Source organism: Neophocaena asiaeorientalis, unplaced genomic scaffold, assembly GCF_003031525.2.
Source record: "Neophocaena asiaeorientalis asiaeorientalis breed wild unplaced genomic scaffold, Neophocaena_asiaeorientalis_V1.1 scaffold46, whole genome shotgun sequence".
Taxonomy (NCBI): domain Eukaryota; kingdom Metazoa; phylum Chordata; class Mammalia; order Artiodactyla; family Phocoenidae; genus Neophocaena; species Neophocaena asiaeorientalis.
This window is the reverse complement of record NW_020175393.1, coordinates 13,098,042-13,120,551: the sequence shown is the minus strand read 5'-3', so window position 1 is coordinate 13,120,551 and position 22,510 is coordinate 13,098,042. Positions and strand designations below refer to the sequence as shown.

Here is a 22,510-nt window from a genome sequence, read left to right as displayed (position 1 = left end):
AGCCCCCACATTTTACAGAGGAGACTTAGATGATTTCTACAATGTCTTCCAAATTACTCAATAACTGTATAAAAAGAGAATATTTTCCTTTTACACAGCCAACTTTTCCCCACCTTCAATTAGGGAACCTCCTTAAAAAAGGAACACTATCAGTAACACTCTGAGATCCAGCCCACATAGGCTCACCTTGGAAGGGGAGAAAAATGAATAGTCTACCAAAGCTGCCTGGAAGGATGCGTTTCTATTTAAAATCTCGGCATTGTGAACGCTTTAGGGGTTAAAAAAAAAAAAAAAAAAACCTGTCTGCATGAAATAGTTAAAAATGATCATGAATTAAAATCATCAAGCTCTGTTAGCAGGATATGGGAAGAATCTGATCACATAATCGTTTGACTCAATGACCAGAAACTGGTTTTCAAAGAGAGACTGTCATTATTAAATTAAGATAGAATTAGTTTTTAGTGGACGTTTTAGACGTTTTGGTAAAGTGATCATTTGTGCACACTTCAAGATGTTGATGTCACGCAAAGATAGGCCAACTGCTTTGCCATCAGGTGAGAGAGGAGGAAGTGTCCTGGCAAAGGCTGTTTTTCTTGGATGAAACCGGCCTTGTTCATAGGGTGTGTGCCCCACCATAGGAGACAAGAATAAGGCAGCCTAGAATTAAGAGGTTGAAAATATCTACATCTTCAAGTCAGAAAACCAGAAATGCTCACTTCTGGAGGATAGTGGATGCCTTAAATATCTGTTTCACTCACATGTCACCTGCTTCCTGAAGCTCTGAACACCCATACGTGGGGTTTCACACGTTCTGTTTTTATACTTAGAGGGTCACTGACCTTAAAAGATCTCACATGTGCAAAAAGTTAGAGCCTCTGTATAGATTGGCCATTGATGATAGTTGTTATGTTATTATAACATCACATACACATATATGAATTATACGAATACATATACCTACGTGAACGTACACATTATTACATATACACATCACTGTTACATATACACACATACACATTATTACAATATGTTTTATTATTACATGCACATATATACATTATTATAACTCTTGGGAGCAATTTTATTAATAAATCAGACTCTTCCTCAGTCAAACTTTGGGCATGATTTTCCCTGTCTTTTTTTTTTTTTTTTTTTTTTTTTGCGGTACGCGGGCCTCTCACTGTTGTGGCCTCTCGCATTGCGGAGCACGGGCTCCGGACGCGCCGTCTCAGCGGCCATGGCTCACGGGTCCAGCCGCTCTGCGGCATGTGGGATCTTCCCGGACCGGGGCACGAACCCGCGTCCCCTGCCTTGGCAGGCAGACTCTCAACCACTGCGCCACCAGGGAAGCCCCTTCCCTGTCTTTTTGATTTTATAGTCCATGAGGGTGAGGGGAGATAAAAAAGCTTTTCTTTTTTCGGTTATTTAGTAGAGTGGCAATGGTACTGGTCCTTCAAGCAGAAAAGTCAAAAGTTGTATCTCATCTCAGAGAGTCCAACAGCTTTTAATTTATATGTTGATCCGGACTGGAATGCAATGGAATTTAAATTAGGTACACTCACCACAGTGAGAGCAAAACACCCTGCATTTTCTAATTACGTAAGCACTGAGGCTTGGATGATAGACGATGGGGGAAACAAATCCCTAAGCAGGAAAGCAGTGCTTTCTTATTGCTCACAGCACTTATTTCCTCCAATGTACATTTTGAAACATGTGCCTACTTTGGCTGCTCCCCGTAACAGCGATGTGAATCTGGTCTCTTGCCGTCTGTGATTCTCTGTACTTGTTTTGAGTGTGTGAGGCCTATTTCCCTTTCTCAGTTGCCCACTTCTAGAGATTAGGGATTAATGATACACTGAAAAGAATATAATAAGGGATTTTATTATTACGTGTTGTATGTGTGTGTGTGTGTGTGTTTATTATGCTATTTTAGAGATATGTATGATTTGAATTTGTTTGCAAATACAATTTCCTCAAATTTGGGATTATGACCCCATTTTGCAGTGGAGGGGATGTGGTGTGTGTACGACTTGCCCAAGTTCTCCCTGCTGGTCTGTAGCGGAGCCAGGGTTAGAAGCCAGAGTCTGACTCCAGAGCTGTATTCTTTCCTCCATCAATTTCTCTGTAAACCGTACTCTTCCTCCAGGCCAGCCACCCCAGCATTTAACAGGGTACCCAACCTGATGGTGATTACTCAACAAATATTTGTGAAATTGATGTGAACTCTAATTGTAGAGTTGCTCACCATATTACTTGAACAAGACTTTGCAGGAAGTGGAGAACAAAGCAGACACACACACCCAGAGGTTAACGTGAGTCCGGAATGCCACGTGGGCCCGGAAGGCCACGTGCTGCTTCCCTCCCCCCTTCCCAGCCCGAAGGAGAACGACTTCAAAATGACCCCAAATTAATTCTGCATAAGTAGGACAAAGAATGCAAAGCAAGTATTGCCAACTCACTTGAGAGATGGCTAGGAATGAATTTGGTTCCAACTGAGCAGAAATCCAATTTTGGCATCCACTCAGCTCAGAAATTAAGGTCAGTTGTTTAAAACTGTGTCCCAAGGAAAGCCTGAGTGTCACAGGTGATTATCTTCAAACTTCCGCAGCATCCTGGGGGACCCAACATCAGTCGTAGCATTCTCTCCTGAGAGCATTTGCGTAAGTGTTGATGAGAGCCTTGTTCCCAGCTTGGTTTTTATAGTCACAGGGTTAACTCCAGGGCACCATACCACCGGGTTTTCCCAGGTCATTTAAAAATCTCATGTCCCTACAGCAATGACTTTTTGTTTGTGTCCATCTTGCATATCCTTCTTGGGGAAGACAAGCCATCATTCTCTTTGTTCTTAAAGAGGCAGCCGATTATGGATTTTTATACTTAGGACTCTGAAATATGACATTTGGGACAGGCTTACTTTCATCTACCAATCCCTAGGGCATAATCTAATGACCAACAAGGTACACAATGCCCACAGTCTTGTAGAGAACTCTAGAGTAAATGCTCTATATTGACCAGAGACAGAAATAATAGATAACTAATTCATGAGCCAGCATTTATTGAGCACATTACTGAGTGTTAGATACACCACACGATGGTAACTAAGTGGTGAAACTTCTCAAGGCATTCCCCCAGCGGCTTGGTGGGGTCAATTTCCCATCCAGTAGTGATGAAGCCATAAGGATTAGCTCACATTTCAGTGAAGACAAATAGGTCTTATCAACCCTTCCACTGGAGGGACAGCAGCACGTTCCCTGAGTTGAGAGGATGCTGGTTGCCAGGTGTGGAGGAGAAGGGAAAAGAGTGGGTATAGGAGTTCTTGGATGGGCGGCTTAAAGACCAGCTATGTATGGGGAGCTAACCCATAAACAGTGTCCAGTCCTTCCTCCAACAAGTCTCCATTGAGTAGCTGGAGGCAACTTCTCCGTCCTGAGTGTCACACAGCTTAAAGTTCTAGAGTGAATTTCCAACATATATGTGTGTGTTCATGGGGGCAGGGGGATCCCGTACATCCAAGTAATTCTCTGACTCCAGCGGCGTGTCCTACAATTCAACCCAATTCTAACACGGCAGTTGGTCCTTTCTGTCTCCGGTTTCTGCATTCGTGGATGTGGAGGGCCTGCTATACTATGCCATTTTATACAGGGGACTTGAATATCCTCAGATTTTGGTATAAGAGGGGCTCCTGGAAACAATCCCCCTGCAGATACAGAGGGATGACTTGGAGATAGCATCAGATCCCACAGGCTAAGGACTCAGTCCTACAAGACTGTCTCCCCTCCTACTTCAGACGCCAATTACAAGTCCAGGCAGTCACTTGGGCTTCTGACCAACAGACTATAGATCAGAGATTCCCACAACCCCCTACTTGGGGGGTTGATTAATTTGCCAGCGCACTGAACTCAGAACGTTTTACTTACTAGATTACCAATTTTTGAAAAAAAATGATATAACTCAAGAACAACCAGGTGGAAGAGATGCATAGGGCAAGATATGAGGAAAGGGCACAGGGCTACCATGTGCACCAATGGTTCCCAAGTACACCATTTTCCCTGAATCTCCACATGTTCACCAGCCTGGAAGTTCTCCAAACCCTGTCTTTTTAGGGTTTTATGGAGTCTTCATTACACAGGCATGACTGATTAAATCATTGGCCATTGGCCACTGATTAAACTTCCAGCCCCTCTCCCCTTTCCAGAGGTTGGAGCGGGGTGCAAATTGGGACTGAATGTTCCAACCCTCTAATTAAATGGTTGGTTCTCCTGGCAAGTTAGCCTCCTTAGGTTCCTTCCAAAAGTCACCCATCAACATAACAAGACACCTTTGTTGCTCTCTTCACTTGGGAAATTCCAAGGGTTTTTGGAGCTCTGTGCCAGAAAGAAGTTTGAATATATATACATATTCTTATTATATATATTTCTTCTTATAAATCACAGCATCACAACAGCCCTTCATCTAGACAGCTCCCAGTGCAAGGGCTTTGTCTGGCTCCCCTGGTAGTATTTGGCTTGCTTCATATCTCAATCCTGGATCCTAACTATCCCTGATACAGAAAATGCACAGTGAGTTTGACCTGTCCTAGATTAAGCCCAGGTTTAACTATGTCTTTATGGTTCTGACGTGACCTGTTGAAATGCTAAACAGTGTGAAAAAGCTGATCATTTTGTCAAGTAAGTTGTCAATCGTTCATTCATTCAACAAGTACTTACTGAGTGCCTACCAGGTTGCTTGGCTCTGTCCTGGGTGCTGGCAGTACAACAGTGAGCAACACCCCCCAAAAACCCCTCCCCCCAAATCAACCCCCCGCAAATCCTTGACCTCATGGACACACAAGAAAATTAGATAAGACCTTAGACTATGGTGTGTTAGCTGATATTAAACCCTAAGGAGAAAATAAGGCAGGGAAGAGGGATAAGGAGTTTGTTTGTGGGGTGAGGCTGCAATTGTAGAAAGGCTAGTCAAGAAAGGACGCTCGAGGAGGCAGCATGTGGGTCAGGACCAGGGAGCGGTGAGGGAGTGATTCATAAAAGCCATGTGGGTGGAGAGCATCCTGGCCAAATGAAAAAGCAAGTACCAAGGTCCTGAAGCTGAAGTATGACTGGAAAGTTCCAAGGCCACGAAGGAGGCCAGAGTGGCTGAATTGAGTGAGGGAAAGGCACAGTAGTAGGAAATGGGGTCAGAAGGGGAATTGCAGAGGGGAGGGAGGGGAGGGAGAAGGTTACAGGCAGGGCAGAGTAGGTAGAACTTTGGGGCCATTGATGATACTTTGACACTTAACTCTGAAGGAGATGGAGGGTCAATGGCATCTGTTATATAGACATCTTTATTTAATAAAAAATTTGATGAGCAGATAGGAAGGGTACAGTGGTATAGCTAAGTGTCTAGGAAATGAAAATACTTTGTGCTCATTTACGTAGAAGAACATTTCTATAAGTAGGTCACTGAGGTAGTGATATTTATCTGCTATGTATTCAAATCTTGCCTTTCCTTCTGCCCCCTAATATATATCCACCATCTCACTCCCTCACTTGATTCAGGCTTAGTTCCAATGTCATCTACCAGCGAGGCCTTCTTTGACGATTCTACCTGAAATGCCACCTCCCACTGCTCTCTTGTCCCCATTCTAGTTTTGTTTTTCTTCAAAGTACTTAACGTTACCAGCATTATACAGATGTCCTCAGTATCCCCTGGGGGATTGGAGACCCTGTGGGTACCAAAATCCAAGGATGCTCAAGTCCCTTATATCAAATGGTGTAGTGCCATGAATACCGTCTCAGTTGTTACAGTATAATACTTGACAGTTCATTTAGAAGAGCTTGTATACACATTAATATCATTTATCCATTTACTGTTATGTACCTGGAGTTTGTTACGGGTATACACATTCTCTATTCTTAAACAATCCCGAAAAATACAATGTAATATCTGACAACTGTCCCCGGAATTTTTCATCTAAATAACACAGAATAACAAGACAAAGACACTTAGAAAACACTCCCCTAAACTGAGAAACGGCATTGTGCCAAGAAGAGACAGATTTATTGTCCTCATAATGAAACAAAGCTGCCATCTTCCACCAAGATAAATATATATTAGATACAAACGGACTTTGTGACAAGGATTAGAGAGGACAGACTTTTTAGAGTTGATCTCTCTGGGTTACTTATTTACTCTGCCTCTAGGGCATCTGCCACTTTCAGGCCCAGAGGACCCTCCCTGGGACTTGTTGTCTCTTTATTAGACAGGAACAAAAAGGAAGACCCGCCTAGTCAGATGCTTCAGCTCTGCAGGATCTGGAATGAATTGCAATTCTGTAGAGGAGCAGAAATGGTGCAGCTTTGCACCAGCAAAGGGTCTTGCATCTACCAATCCCATCTCAGGCAAGGTCTGTGTTGCTTTGAGGGTAGCATCAAGACCAGGCAGTGTAGGGGATGAAGACATAAAGATTTCAATTCTGTTCAGTCACTAAATGGTTCCTAGTCCTGGACTGTAATCATTTAACCTTTCTGGCCCTCAATTTCCTCAACTTTAATCACGGAATTAAAACAAAAAAGTTGCAGAATAATATGTCTAGTAAGATTTCATTTCCTTTTTTGTTTTGATACTAAAAAAAACCCTTTACGGGAATTCCCTGGTGGTCCAGTAGTTAGGAATCAGTGCTTTCACTGCCCTGGTCAGGGAACTAAGATCCCACAAGCTGCACGACGCGGCCAAAAAACAAACAAACAAACAAACAAAAAAAACCCAACCAAAAAATCCCCACTTTATATATGTGTTATGTGTCACATACATAACATACACGTACTGTATAGATATATATGGAGGATGCATACATATACATACATTGATACATACAATACATATGTCTACATCTACAGAGAGATATAGATATGCACACATGGATAAACACAAAGAAAGCTTTTAACATAAGTTATTCTAAAGAGACAAGCAGAATACTTGGATATTTGGCCCCTGAGTCTCATTTAGTGTCAGTAGCAGTAAGTGGGCTGGGTCAGGGACTGCTCCTCCCTGGGGTTGGGGAGGTGAGACTCCAACTCAGTTTCTCACAAGGCTATCAGGTGCTAGCAGATAATGGTCCTAGAAGCCTGGGAACAGCTGGCACCCATGCTCACCCTTTTGGTACTCAAGCGCAAAGCTCTTTTTCCCTACTTGCAAGCACATCCCAATATGTGCCCCACAAAAAGGAAGAGTCACAGAGAGGTGGGATCCTTCTTCTGCAGCACAGCCCCATGGTATGTCTGGTGGCATCTATAGCCCAATCTTTCTATCCACAGAAGAGAAGGGACCCCTGTGATTGCTTCCTTTCTTCCCTGAGTTGCAGCCTGCACTAAAGGATGCTCGCAGGTACTCATGAGCCCTTGACTTGACTGGAATTCAAAGTGTTTGCTTGAAAGTGGGGAGTGTAGTTTGGGGAGTGGGGATGAGGTGATGAGGGGAGAGATTATTAACGTTTACTATACTTTTATAGCATAGTTTCACTATGCTTTTACTTGTTTAAATGAGAGCACATTTGTAATTAAAAATCTAGTTAATAAAAGCAGGCACTAAGGATACTAAGTATACTTTCCAAGTGCAAAGTATGAGTGACTTCACACGCCGACTCACTGTCCTGTGACATTTCATGTTATTAGGAACACTTAGTCAAGCATTTGGGTTTTGCTTCTGCTGACCACATTGATCATTGTAAGATCAGAGCCATTGATGGAGACTCATTGTTACTAGATTTGCAAAACAGAAATAGAGACATTTCGATGTTCATGCAGATCTTTTAAAGACATTGAGATTTTAAAGACACTCTTAAAGCATGAGGTAATTTTAGAAAGAAATTAAAGCTCCTGCCTACCCTAGTCAAGAGTAAATTTGGGGACGTCCCTGGTGGCACAGTGGTTAAGAATCCGCCTGCCAATGCAGGGGACACGGGTTCGATTCCTGGTCAGGGAACGAAGATCCCACATGCCGCGAAGCAACTAAACCCATGCGCCATAACTACTGAGCCCGCACGTCACAACTACTGAAGCCCACGCGCCTAGAGCCCGTGCTCCACAGCAAGAGAAGCCACCACGACGAGAAACCCGTGCACCGCAATGAAGAGTAGCCCCCGCTCGCCTCAACTAGAGAAAGCCCACGCTCAGCAATGAAGACCCAATAGCCAAAAAAAAGGGAAAAAAAAAAGAGTAAATTTGAACAAGGAAAGAAGGAATTGGAATAAAACTGGTTTAAAAACCTGACTTTGAGAGCTAAGGGAATCACAGGGAAAGAAAAGCATCTCTGGAGCATCCCAGACAATGTCTGACCCTTCAGACCCTTCAGCATCTTGCTCTTCTGCGTAAGATTCTTCAGGATTACACCCCTTACAACCAGTTCTGACACTGCAGCTCTACATGAGTTAAAAGGGCAAGAAAAAATATACCCTTCTAATGTGCCACATGGACCAATCCCAGAGGAGAAGGATGCACGCGGCTTTCATATTCCTCACATTTGATTCAAGCAAGACTTATTTCTTATTCTCAGTGGTTTCTTGAGCTATTACGATAATATTTTGGAAATGGATAGACTGCTTAATAAAAGGCCATTTGGTTACCATGTCTCATTTTCTCATAAAGCAGTATGGACAGCAGTGTAAGGACACTGCTGATTTTCCAGATGGCTTTGGAATAAGTTGAATTCCATTCTTCCCTCAAATTGGTTAATTGCTCTAGGTTTCAAAGATGGGGAACTTCCTGGTACTTTACATGAAAAAAATTAAAAGCTTGCCTGAACTTTACAAACAGGGAATTTGTGAGATGGAAAGAAGGAGAAGGGGAGGAAGGAGGAGGGAAGACAGGAAGGAAGGAAAGAAGGAAGAAAACGTCATTTGACCTGTACCCCTTTAGAACCAAAAGTTAATATGGTCCTCTTAGCTTCTGTGGATACTCCTCTCCTGCATTCAGGTTCCTACTTTCCTATTTCTCTCCCAAACTGGAAAACACGGCAATGATCTCACTTTTAAATCATAGATATGATATCCATGTTACTCCATTTCTGTGGTTTCTGTTAAAGGCAGTCAGCTCATTAAATACTATCACCTAGGCTGCGTTTCAGATTTTGTGTACAGAACTGCATCAATGAATGCCATTGCATTCAAAGTTGAGGGCATGACTCCAGAAATATGTCTGCACCAAAAAGTTGAGCGTTTTGCATGGTTTCCGTTGCCTGGATGAAGTAATCCAATAATTAATGTTGTTTTCCATTGAGTAAGTCTTCTCAAGAGGATATTTTAAAAAGACTTGGCCTGAAAAAATTGTGTGTGTGTGTGTGTGTGTGTGTGAATTTTAATGGCAGGCAAATAATCAACATGGATTGTGTTTATCACAGGCTTTCTGTGGTAAATATTCAGAAATTTCAAATAATGTACTTAAATGGTTACTAAGGCCTCTTAAAACCATCCAATCTATTATTTATCCCCTCGTCCTCCCTCTTATTGTTTGAAAGGCATTTTGGCAAAAGTAATTTCTTCATTTTCCTATCTCCTTTTGTATTTTTTTTTTCAAGTTACAGGTTTAAAGATGATTTGTTTATACTGGCTGTTGTGGTTCCCAAACATATCAGAAGCCTTATGTTTATGCATTTATATCCCCTGGGACTCCACAAAGCGACTCCTTTCATGGCATTCAATATCTGTCCTTTCCATACCAATGAGTTTCTTTTTCTTTTTAATAAATTTATTTATTTATCTATTTATTTTTATTTTTGGCTGCGTTGGGTCTTTGTTGCTATGCGTGGCCTTTCTCTAGCTGTGGCGAGTGTGGACTACTCTTGCGTTGCAGTGCACGAGCTTCTCATTGTGGTGGCTTCTCTCGTGGCAGAGCTCGGGCTCTAGGTGTGCGGGCTTCAGTAGTTGTGGTGCGCGGGCTCAGTAGTTGTGGCTTGCGGGCTCTAGAGCGCAGGCTCAGTAGTTGAGTAGCATGGGCTTAGTTGCTCTGCAGCATGTGGGATCTTCCCGGACAAGGGCACGAACCCGTGTCCCCTGCATCGGCAGGTGGACTTTCAACCCCTGCACCACCAAGGAAACCCGAGAAGCTATACTCATTTATCTCTATGTTTTTAAACGGGGTGTCAGCCGGGGGAAACCAGATCCTTTGTTTCACCCTCCACTAATACATCAGTGACCCAGTCGCTCCTTACTCTGCTGTCACAAAGGGAGCTGGACACTTTATTTTTCCTATGACAAATCTAAAGTAGGTAATCACTCTTTTCTCTAGATAACCAGGCAACACCCACAGTCAAAGAGGATTCTCTCTTTCTAGTTCATTTAAACTCATAATTTCACATAGCCCCGTAATGATACACCAAACCACACAAATAGTTCAGTTTCATCCTACTGCTCCCAGACAGAGAAAATACAGGTTAGCTGGTAAGGCAGGGTACTGAAAGCAGAAGTCCATCTCAAATCCTTAAGCCAAATGGACAATTTCATGGCTATGTTACCAGCCCATTTCCCCAAGATTCACTGGGAAAAGGGGTGCTTCCAATTTTGGGGGGTGCAGGGAGCTGTGTGCCCTGCATGGTGGGAGTGCACAGGGAGTGCCCTTCTAGTTTCCATGTCATGGTCGTCCCCAGGAAGCCAATCACTCCAGGGTGACTGCCAAGGCACCTGGGCCAAAGGACTCTACGCCTTTTAATGTAATACAAATTTCTATGAAGGGCTATAGCCTTCCAAGGAAGTTAAAGTAATTAAAACCTGGCTTTAACATAGAGGCCATTTGTCCCATACATTGACATCAATCCAGTTACATTTTGATGCACACATCGTGCCAAGCGGTCACGATGAACAAAGCACTGCCTGAATGCTTAAGAAGAGCAATTCTCACCCGTGGAGGGAAGACAAGACCTGGGTAGCTTTCCCTTCCTTTTTTTAAAAACAGCTTTTTTGGGCTTCCCTGGTGGCGCAGTCATTGGGAATCTGCCTGCCAATGCAGGGGACACGGGTTTGAGCCCTGGTCCAGGAAGATCCCACATGCTGCGGAGCGGCTGGGCCCGTGCGCCACAGCTACTGAGCCTGCGCTCTAGAGCCAGCGGGCCACAACTACTGAAGCCCGTGCGCCTAGAGCCCATGCTCTGCAACAAGAGAAGCCACCGCAATGAGAAGCCCGCACACTGCAACGAAGAGTAGCCCCTGCTGCTAGAGAAAGCCCATGCACAGCAATGAAGAACCAATGCAGCCAAAAAATAAATTAATTAATTAATTTAAAAAAATAAAAAATAAATAAAAATTGCTTTGTTGAGGTTTACTTTGCATATCCATAAAAGTTAAGTACAATACAAAGAGGTGAAGTAACTTGCCTAATATCTCATAGCTGGCAAGAGGTCGTCAGGATGTGAAACACGACAGCCTGCATCCTATCCTCATAACAACCAGATGGAAGTACCTGAGGCTCAGGGAGCTATAGAACTTGTCCAACACAGCTACTCAGTCACAGGGATTAAACTGAAACTTTGAGTTTGTCTAGTCCCAAATCTTTACTTTTTTACTACATTACATTGGTCTCACTCCAAACTGTGGGGAGCTTTGAACACTGTAGCTTCCCAATTACTTTAAAAATGTTTCTTTCATGCCCATTACTCATTCAACAAACAAGTCATGTAAGTGAGTGAATTGGGCCAGAGCCACAGAGCTCCAGAGAACTAAGGCATGGCTGGATCCTGGGGGATCACAATCTTGTGTGGAAACAGACACAACAACAATGAATTCTAACAGTAGGAACCTGTAAAAAGTACTCTGTTTGGAGAATAGGAAGGACTAAATTCCACCCAAGAAAGCAGAAACTTGAAGCAGCAGCCCAGGAGACATGCTGATGACAGAGTCTATTCTTAATTCTTCATAATAGGGCACAGCTGAGAGCAGAATCAGAATAGCATTTTAAGACTAGTTGATGGAGGATGGAAATTGATGGAGAGGAGATAAATTGTTAGGTCAATCAGGAACAAGATGTGAGATACTAGGGATCCTAAGTTAGGGCCGTGAACACAGAGAAGGGAAGGTGGGGACAGATGGCACAGCAAACACACAGTTATGTTTTTCCACTATGTTCTTTTTTTATTAATACCACATCCATTTGCAGTTTTATAGGAACCAAGATTTGAGCTCCTTAGGTGCTGCTATACTTTCATGTTGCATGCACATATACGCACACAGTTTCACTAGTAATTTTTCACCTACAGATTTTTCTTAAAAAAAAAAAAAATTCCCGTGTGGCACAAAGATCTGTAGGTGCGGAGGCTTCCAGGGCAGAAAAAGGTCCTTTGGAGGGGAAGCCCAAAAAGATGATCAGTGATCAGTTAATTATTAAGTCCACCAATGTGTTCAACACTGGGCAGGAGGACTTATAGAGGGAAAGGGCGTGAGGGCTCAAGGTGGAACCTCTAATTACTCCTTGATTCAGTGGGGAATTCTGTTGACCCAGAGAAAAGGAAGAGAATCCTAAAGTTCTCACGCATAAAACCTTCCCTCCCTTTTCCCACATACACAATTCCTTCCTTTAGAGGTCTTTTGGGGTTAGAAAGTTGTCCTCTGGCAGTGCAAATGCTTTTGGGAGAGTACCTGACATCTGGGACGAAACGGATGAGAGGTTAAGACAAATGTTCTCCCATTTTTAATTTCGCTAAAGATTTTGCTGAAGTTTGTGAGAGAAAATTCTAATTTTGAGTAGCTCTTATTATTACAAGGGTACTATCTTCATTTCCATATGTGCACTAAATAATCAAGACCCAGTTCTTCTCTTTGCCATCTTTCCTCTTCCCTAGCAGCCGCAGACAAGAGGGTCGAGCTCTGCAGTTTTGGTGGGTATACAATCTACCCTGGACACCGGAGGCTCTACACCGGGACCTACTGGAAGGTTTTCCAACTTCATAATGCAAATTGCAAGTTGGCGTTCCTTTCCAAGAGGAATCCTTGGCAGGTAAACTGGACTGTTCTCTCCAGAAGAAAGCACAAAAAGGGAGAGCTGAAGAAATTTTAAAAGGAGCCCACGGTATAGTCAAATTCCAGAGGCCATCACCGGTATAGCCCTTGCTGATATAAGGGCTAAGAGGAATCAGAAAGGCTTAACTAGAACAACCTAACAGGGCTGCCAAGGAAGCAAAAGAGGGCTAAGAAAGCATCTAAAAATACAGCAAAGGCTGCTGCTAAGCCTCCCTCGAAGGCAGCACCTAAGAAAAATATTGTGAAGCCCGTGAAGGTTTCTGCTCCCTGAGTTGGTGGAAAATGTCAAATTGTCAAGTGAAGGTTTCTGCTCCCTGAGTTGGTGGAAAATGTCAAATTGTCAAGTGAAGGTTTCTGCTCCCTGAGTTGGTGGAAAATGTCAAATTGTCAAGTGAAGGTTTCTGCTCCCTGAGTTGGTGGAAAATGTCAAATTGCCACATCAGATTTTTAAAATCAATTAATTATTATTTGTTAGATGAGATTTTAAAATAAAGATCTGACTCTAAAAAAGGGATTCCGTTCTTAAAACAAGGCATACATATTCACATCTTTCCCTTTCCTCTATACTCATTTCCTCTCATCCCTGCTTTTTTTTTCCCCCCAACAAATTTGTTCAGAGCCTTCTAGGAGTTAGCCATCAGCTGGACCTTCCCTGGTCCCAAATATCTAGACATGATTGTCTTGAACCCCATTCTATGCCCCACGGGAGTGCAAAGCCCACCCTGAGATAACCATGTTCCCAGGAAGCTTAGAGTTTGTTCTGATCTGAGCTCCTGTTTGTTCCTGAGTTCACAGGTTGATGAATCACCTGGCAAAATTCTAGGTGCTGCCCCTTCTTCCTGCTGAAACTTTCACTCCAAGCATGTGATATAGGACTTCCTGAAGACTTAAGGGGACAGAGGGAGGGTTTACAATGCAGTAAGGCAATATCTTCAAATCTACTGTCATCCAGCCTTATCACTAACAGTGACTTTCCACAGTCCCAGCCCAGACACCCAGTGACGCCACCTTCCTGCTCTCTTCCTCCTTCCTGCTCTCTTCCTCATGCCTCTTAAAATTCTTCTCTTTGCTTTCTGAGAAGGTACCCAGGTCCCAGGTCCCAGGCTAATGGGGTATTTGAGAGCTCAACAGCACAGTAGGGGATCTCTATTTAGCAGAATCCAGCCTTGGTAAATGGAAATTTGTGGTTGTAAGTAGCAGGTTTCCTCCTCCCCCGACTCCCGTTACTCTCTGTCTCTACTACTGCATGTTATCTTCCCTTTAGGAGATTTTAGTCTCTTGGGAATAACACCTAATAAAGATATGTACAAAGTGCTGAAAGGACATCAGGAAAGGGAAGACTTGCATGCAAAGGGGCCTGTGGGGATTAAGGGAAAGCGTTATGAACAGTCCATGCATGCCTGCATCCATCCTCCCATCCATCCTCCCACCCACCCATCCATCCATCCATCCATCTATCCATCTAACATTGACTCAGTGCCAGCTTAAGTGCCAGATACTGCTCTAGCCATTGGAGATATAGTCATGAACAAGACAGCAAGGGCTCTGCCCTATCACGGTTTATATTCCAGTTGGGGGCTATGAATTTTGATTCATGTTTTGCAGGAAGAAGCAGCATTCACTGCATAGGTAAGGGAGTCAAGACTTCTCTAGCAGAGAACAGGATACATAAAGCCATAAAGGCAAGAAAGAAAATGAAATACAATTAAAGCACTAGGAAACTTAATACGCTTGGCTCATAGGATATGCAGTGGGAAGGCAAAGATGGAGGCAGGGCCAGGCACACATATAGCTGGGAGTTTGGATGTTATCCTGTGGCAAAGGGAAGGTTTGATAAATTGTACAACGTCCCTGTCTTTCTTCTTCCTGCTGCTGTGCCCTCTCTTCATCTCTATTCCCGTCAGCATGTGTGCTTGTCATTCCCACCAAATGAGTCCATAGAGATAGGAGCGCTGATTTATTTGAGCAGACATGTGTCAACATCATTTGGAGAAAAGGCACCAGACCCATTATATACACTCAAATAACATAATTAGGACTAGTTTGAAAGCAGCAAACCTCAAGCTTTCTTAATTCAGTCCTGACTGTTTCAGCCCACTCTGCTTCTCAGCCTGTCTTCCGAACTAATTTCTACTTCTCCATCTCTCCACTCGTCAGCTCCTTTTCCCCAACACACACACACACACACACACACACACACACACACACACACACACACTTCAGTCATCTCAGGCTCTCCCCTATTGTCTTGACTCTTGTCACGGCAAGCCATGATAGTCACTGGATTTCCACAGCAAGGAAGGGGTAAATTCTTAGACACCATCTCCCTTAATGTGGGCGAAGGTACTATAATAAAAACATGTTTCAATCCTAATCTCTTCACATCTCTGTTGGATTCATGCAATTCTAAAGGCAAGATCCAGATGGGACCTTAGAGAACGTCTAGTGAAATCTAGCTCCTTCATTTTAGAAAAAAACAGATCAGGGGAATTTATCTCAAGCTAACAAGACTCTGGAGCTGAAAGCAACAGAGGCACATCTTGGTTCCCTACTCTGATGGGGGATATGCATGTGTGTGTGTGTGTGTGTGTGTGTATGTACGTGTGTGTGTGTTGGAGAAGAATGCGTGGTAGGAGACCCTGGTCCACGCAGGCAGGTGGAAAATGTAAGACGCAATCCCAGCAGCCATACAGCCAGGCTTTATGGATGTTGGAACATTCTAAGGTTCTGCAGGGGTTGATACAGCACAGAAACCAGGCATCAGGCCACATACCCAGAATTAGGGAATTCTTAGTCCCACCCAAGTGTTACACCTGGTGACAGCCTCACTCCTCTTATCTCTGCCTCTGCTATTCCTGCTACTTTGCTGCCACAGGTTAATAACTTGAGAAGAAAAACACCAACTCGTCTGTCTCCTTTATGGCTCATGCAGACCCTTGGCCTCTCCTGATTGCGGTTTCTACTTGCTGGGTCTCTGTGGATCATCAGCTTTTGCCCATTGCTAAGTCCTTCTCTCAGTCTAGCCTTTAAAGTTCCCAAGAGGGAGTTCCCTGGTGGCCAAGTGGTTAGGATTCCGGGCTTTCACTACAGTGGCCTGGGTTCAGTCCCTGGTCAGGAACCGAGATCCTGTAAGCTGCATGGCGCTGCCAAAAAATAAAAAAAAAGTTTCCGAGAGAGGGGCTGATTGGTTCGTTTAGTTTCTTCCTCCCTTCCCTCCTTCCTTCCTGCCTTCCTTCCTCCCTCCCTCCCTCCCTCCCTTCCTTTATTTTTGGCTGCTTTGGGTCTTCGTTGCTGCGTGCGGGCTTTCTCTAGTTGCGGCGAGTGGGGGCCACTCTCTGTTGTGGTGCGCAGGCTTCTCATTTTGGTGGCTTCTCTTGTTGTGGAGCACGGGCTCTAGGCATGCGGGCTTCCGTAGTTGTGGCACGAGGGCTCAGTAGATGTGGCTCGCAGGCTCTAGGGCACAGGCTCAGTAGTTGTGGCACATGGGCTTAGTTGCTCCGTAGCATGTGGGATCTTCCTGGACCAGGGATGGAACCCGTGTCCCCTGCATTGGCAGGTGGATTCTTAACCACTGCACCACCAGGGAAGTCCCCCTTTAGTTTCATAGTTATTCTTCGTGGACAATATTCTTGTGTCAGATCTTGAAGACTGCCACCTGGCCTGGGCATCAGCTGTGCTGGGACTCATCGCCTGTGCCCAGGGTGGCAGTAATTTGCTTTTGTTAGACAGGGCTGTGCTGGTGGCAGTGTTGAACCCCCTCTCCAAGCAGCCTCTCCCATAACTTTTAGTGGCTGAGGTAGGGCTCAAATCCAGGTGTTCAGACTCCTTGCTCTGTGCCCTTCTCATCATGCCAAACTCACCTGGTTCTCACTGGTCCTGTGTGTTTCTTCCTCACCAGCTCCCACTCCTCGTGGCATCCACTCTCCCATAGAGCAGGACCCAGGGTCAGATCCTGGAATTATAGAAAAGGACGTGATAAACTAATTATAACTGAGAATGGCTTAGTCTATATCCTGGGTATTTACATTTTAATGATGCCTTAAGCCGAACAAATTACCCTCTAATGCAGCATTTCATACTGTGCTAGAAGGAAAGAAAGATTTGGGAGGGAGCAAATTTCCCAGGGCTACTCCAATTACCATACAAACAACAACTTATTCTGCGTGCCAATAAATATAGCTTCTAGCCTCTTTTACATATATTATCTCCCCGGTCACCACTTTTATTTCACTGATGAAGATTAAGAAATGAATAACTTTTCTGGGCATAAACCAGATTAAGGATTGAGATGGGCACAAATAAGCACATTTTATGCTCTAAAAGAGGCTCAGAAGTCACAAGGTGAAGGATGGGAAGGTCCTTTTATAAGGGAAAAAGGTTCTAATTTAAGAATTCTCAAACTTTCCATTACCCATTGCACTCTCCTGCAAGGGAGAGGTAAGTTGTCATTCACAGACCTGAAGTTAATTCTCTTGTATTCCTGTAGAGTTATTGAAACAGAGCAGGACCCTGTGCAGCTCCTGGGTACAAATCCTTTCTGCGTCTCTCGTTTCTTATTTGTAGGAAATAGGCTTCATTCAGCCACCGTGACCTTCCCTGAGTTCCAAAGGGCAGATTCGAACAGTTGCTGATCAGAGAAGAGAGGGGGTGCAGAAACAAGGGAGGAGTAGTCAAGAAACAACAGTGCAGCCTTGGGGCACTGTCCTGGGGCAGGGTCCTGGTTCCTCCTCAAGGAATAGACGTAACAATATCTTTGAGCCCTTCTGCAGAACCAAGGTCCCCACCCAGGTGGAGGATGGCAACTTCAGGCTGAGCACAAGATTCCTGGAGCACCTCCCCACTACCTCACCACCAACCCATCAGAAGAAAGTCACACACCCTGCAGCCCTCACCCCAAATGTTGCCTATAAAAACCTTTTCCCCAGACCAGCGGGGAGTTTGGGGGTTCTGAGCATGAGCCACCCCTTCTCCTTGCTTGGCCCTGCACTAAACCTTTCTCTGCTCCAGACTCTGACTTTTTGGTTGGTCTGGCCCCACTGTGTGTCAGGGACATGAACTTTGTTTGGTAACATTATTTTTTAATCAACAAATATTATTATAGTGCCTATTAGGGACTGGGTGATATTTTTAAAATGCCAGTTACATATCCACTGTAAATATTTTTATTTTTACATTCATTTTACCTTATTGTTATCAAACCCAAGTCCATGTGCCTGATACGCGGTAAGGCCAAACAAACAGAAACGGAGTTTTGGGGCAGAGAAAGGCTTTTTGCTGGGCCAAGCAGGAGAACAGATGGCTCATATTCAAAAGATGCAAACTCCCCAATGTCTTTTAGGGAATAATTTTTTTTTTTATTTATTTATTTTTGGCTGCGTTGGGTCGTCATTGCTGTGCACGGGCTTCCTCTAGTCGCGGTGAGCGGGGGCTACTCTTTGTTGCGGTGCGTGGGCTTCTCATTGGGGTGGCTTCTCTTGTTGCGGAGCACGGGCTCTAGGTGCACAGGCTTCATTAGTTGTGGCACATGGGCTCAGTAGTTGTGGCTCTCAGGGTCTAGAGCACAGGGTCAGTAGTTGTGGTGCATGGGCTTAGTTGCTCCGCAGCCTGTGGGATCTTTCCGGACCAGGGCTCAAGCCCACGTCCCCTGCATTGGCAGGCGGATTCTTAACCACTGCACCACCAAGGAAGCCCTGGGAATAGTTTTTAAAGGAAACATTTGGGGTGAAGGCTGCAGGGGGCATGACTTTCTTCTGATTGGTTGTTGGGAGGTAACGGTGGTTACCAGGAATCTCAATCATCAACGTTCTGGTTCCAAATGGTCTGGGATCTTTGCAGGTTGTTAGCGTCCTTCACCTGGGTGGGGGCCTTAGTTCCTGCAGAACAACTCAAAGATACAGTACCAGATTGTTATGGATATCCCTTGAGGAGGAACTAGGACTCAGGTTTTATCGGTTTTATGTTACACTATTGTTTCTTGACTGCTTTTCCTCAGTTTCTGCATTCACTCACTTCTATAATTAGCAATTGCTTGAATTTGCTCTTTGGAACCCAGGGAAGGCTTAGGGGAATAAAGCCTTTTTCCAGACACAAGAACTGGGGGACATGGAAAGGCTTTTGTACCCAGGAGGGCTCCACAGCGTCTTGCTTGGTTTCAATACCTCAAATAAAATTGAGAACGTGTGTATGTATATGCATATATGTACAATATTCTTAACTAATATTTACATTAATTTCATGTTATATTACAAAGATTTTTCCATAACTAAACATATGGAAAGACATTATTCTCAAAACATATTATTGTAATAACTATATAAGATTCCATTATTTCAATATATAATATGATTTAAATATTTCCCTCCTGGTGGATATTTAGGTTGTGAAATTTTCACTATCGCAATGATGCTATAAGTCTCCTACATAAATTCTTGTTTGCATTGATGATTATTCCTTAGGACAGATTCCCAGATTGGGAAATAGGGAAAGAACATGATGATGTTTAAGGCAAAAAGAGCTATCTTTGAGGCTCAGTTGTAAAGAAGCTGCAGGGTCAGACATGGGAACAAGGCCAGGAACCCCTTTCCAAGTACAGACAAACATCTTTGAGTGAACATTCAGTTTCCTCCATCAAGGGAAGGGAGCCTGCTTTGAGGCGTGGCTTGCATTTTGTCCTCCATTTTTCTGTTGGAGAATTGTACAGCCCGAGTTTGGAGGGCAAGTAAGTCCTTTCATATCATTGACAACCTCTCTTGGCTTAAACCGTACTCTCCTTTCGATGGACTTTGCTGAGAATAGCATCCAGAGGACTGTCGGGGCTCACAGCATCTGGCCCTCCACCATCCTGTTGGCCATCTTCGGCATTCTCCCCTTCCTTCAGTGCCTTGAAGGGGCCACGTTCTTTAAAGGCTTTAGTGCAGCCTTTTCTCTCTGTCTGGAATATTCTTCCCCACACTCTTTATGTGCTCTTGCTCTTTTTCCTCCTTTGGGACTCACTTTTTTTTTTTTTTTGCGGTACGCGGGCCTCTCACTGTTGTGGCCTCTCCCGTTGCGGAGCACAGGCTCCGGACGCGCAGGCTCAGCGGCCATGGCTCACGGGCCCAGCCGCTCCGCGGCATGTGGGATCTTCCCGGACCGGGGCACGAACCCGTGTCCCCTGCATCGGCAGGCAGACTCTCAACCACTGCGCCACCAGGGAAGCCCCTGGGACTCAGTTTTAAGCATACCTCCTCAGAGAGTTCTTGCCCATGTCATTCAGAATGTTGCTACTTTGTAGAACTTATTAAAACTTCTAATTATTTTACTTAATTCTCTTTTTACTTGTTTTTTACCCTCTGCTTCCCACCCGTGATGGAAGAGTGGGTTGTCTGGAATCCCTGGAGCCTCTCGCAGTGACTGGCATGTAGTAGGCATTCTATAACTATTTACTGTTGAATTTCTGGACAGTTTGGCCGGTTGTGACAGGGGGACAAAGTGTACAGTAAGATGAGATGTGGACTCCAGAGCCACATTTGGACAGCAGGGACCTGGGCGCCAGGTCCAAGGTTGAGTTGATCTGCATTACCTGCCGTGGTAGCTGAATAATTTTCCTTTTTCCTTTTTTTTTTTTTTTTTATCAGGGTAGAGTTGTGTTACAACGTTGTGTTAGTTTCTACTGTACAGCGAAGTGGAGTTCCCTGTGCTATACAGCAGGTTCTTATTAGTTAGCCATTTTATGCATATTAGTGTATATATGTCAATCCCGGTCTCCCAATTCATCACCCCCCTCCCATCTTCCCCCCTTGGTGGTAGCTGAATAATTAATAAAAGATGTCCATGTCCACATTCCTGGAACCTGTGACTATCTCAGAATGAAATACTGAGGTTTGCTTGGCCAAGCGGACACCCAAGCAGCCAACCCGAAGGTTGGGGTAGTTACGATCTGGGTTCAAAAGCTAGAACACCACCTATGAAGAGTCCAGTTCAGCAGAAATCTGAACTACAGTAGTCCCAGCACCCACTGAGGCCCCAGTTAAACCAAGACAAGACCAGATACTGAAGCCAAAGGTGAGTGTAAGCCTGAATGGACCTCAAGATATACCCTGTTTGTGGGAGTTGAGTACAGAAAGTATGTAATTGAAACACTATGGACTGTGATATTACACTTTGGTTGGAATCTTGACTTAGCCACTTCCTAAGTATAATAGCCAGGTAAACTTGGGCAGTCCTTTAACCTACCTGAGATTTAGTTTTCTCTTCGATAAAATGTCAGTCAAAACACCTACTCTACAGGATAGTTGTGAAGATTAGAAATTCCATTTATGGCGTGCCCAGGACATAGTAGGTTTGCAAACGGTGATTATTATTATTACTGGAGTGTCTTCCAGGGACCCATTGCCAGAGTCATGGATCAGGGACTAGGGCTCTATCATAGCTTGGTTCTAATGGATGGGGTGTTTGTTCCCCCACTCCAAATCCCCAAAAGGGAGGCAGACATAAGAAAGGGATATACTAAGGGATCAGATCCTTTACCCCACTGGCTCCCCTACTTCCGATCTCGAACCCTGTTTAGCACAATTTGGCAAACCATGAAACAGGAAATATGTGCATTTCTCTGCCTGGTAGACAGCCTATGAAACCTCTGTCCAATAAGTTAACTTTCAATCTCATTTTCTTCATCTCTCAAATAAGGGTAATAATAGTATCTTCCATGGAGAGTTATTATAGATAGGAAATTTAAATAATGCATATAAAACACTTATCAAGGAACCCGGTATATGGCAAGAGCTCAGTAAATGCTAACTGTTGCTGAGGTTGGGGGCAGTGAAGGTAAGCCTGAAGATGCTAATGGTGAGGATGGTAAGAAGGATGAGGTTGAGGATTATGATGCAATGAAAGTGGCTTCTTGATTAAATTCAGGGGACACCCTGGGACTTGACAGTTCTCACACAGCCTTAGGGCAGAACTCTTTTTGGAGGGAGGATGCTTAAAACGACACAAATTTCTTCTCTTACAATGGTGCAGTCAGAATTTTTAAATCAGTCTCACTGAGCTAAAGTCAAGGTGTCAGCACGGCTGGTTCCTCCTAGAAGCTCTAGGGAAGAATCCATTTCCTTGTGTTTTTTAGCATCTAGAAGCCACCTACACTCCTGCACTCGTGGCCTTCGTCCATCTTCAAAGCGCATCACTCTAACCTCTGTTTCTGCCATCACACTTCCTCCTCGATCCTTTGACCTTCTTACCTCCCTCTTCTAAAAACCCTTGTGACCACATTTATGACCCACCAGACAACCCCGAGTAATCTCCCCCATCTCAAGATCCTTAATGTCATCACATCTGCAGAGTTTCTTTTGCCTTATGAGGTAACCATCACAGGTTCTGGGAATTAGGACGTGGCTTTGGGTGGGGCGGAGAGGCTCCTCCACCTACCCCAATCACCTGCCATCTGTCCCCATGCCCTCACTTCCTCAGCGTAGATTCCGGGACCCACCTCTGTGAGGCCCCCATTGCAGGCACCCTCCACACCCTGCTTCTCCCTTCTGTTGTAGGCTACAA

General features: G+C 44.3%; 1 pseudogene; it reads left to right on the top strand.

Annotated features, from left to right (window-relative positions):
* The first annotated feature begins 511 nt into the window (after positions 1–511).
* On the top strand, positions 512–13,280 carry LOC112413901 (60S ribosomal protein L24 pseudogene; annotated as a pseudogene).
* The last annotated feature ends 9,230 nt before the right edge of the window (positions 13,281–22,510 follow it).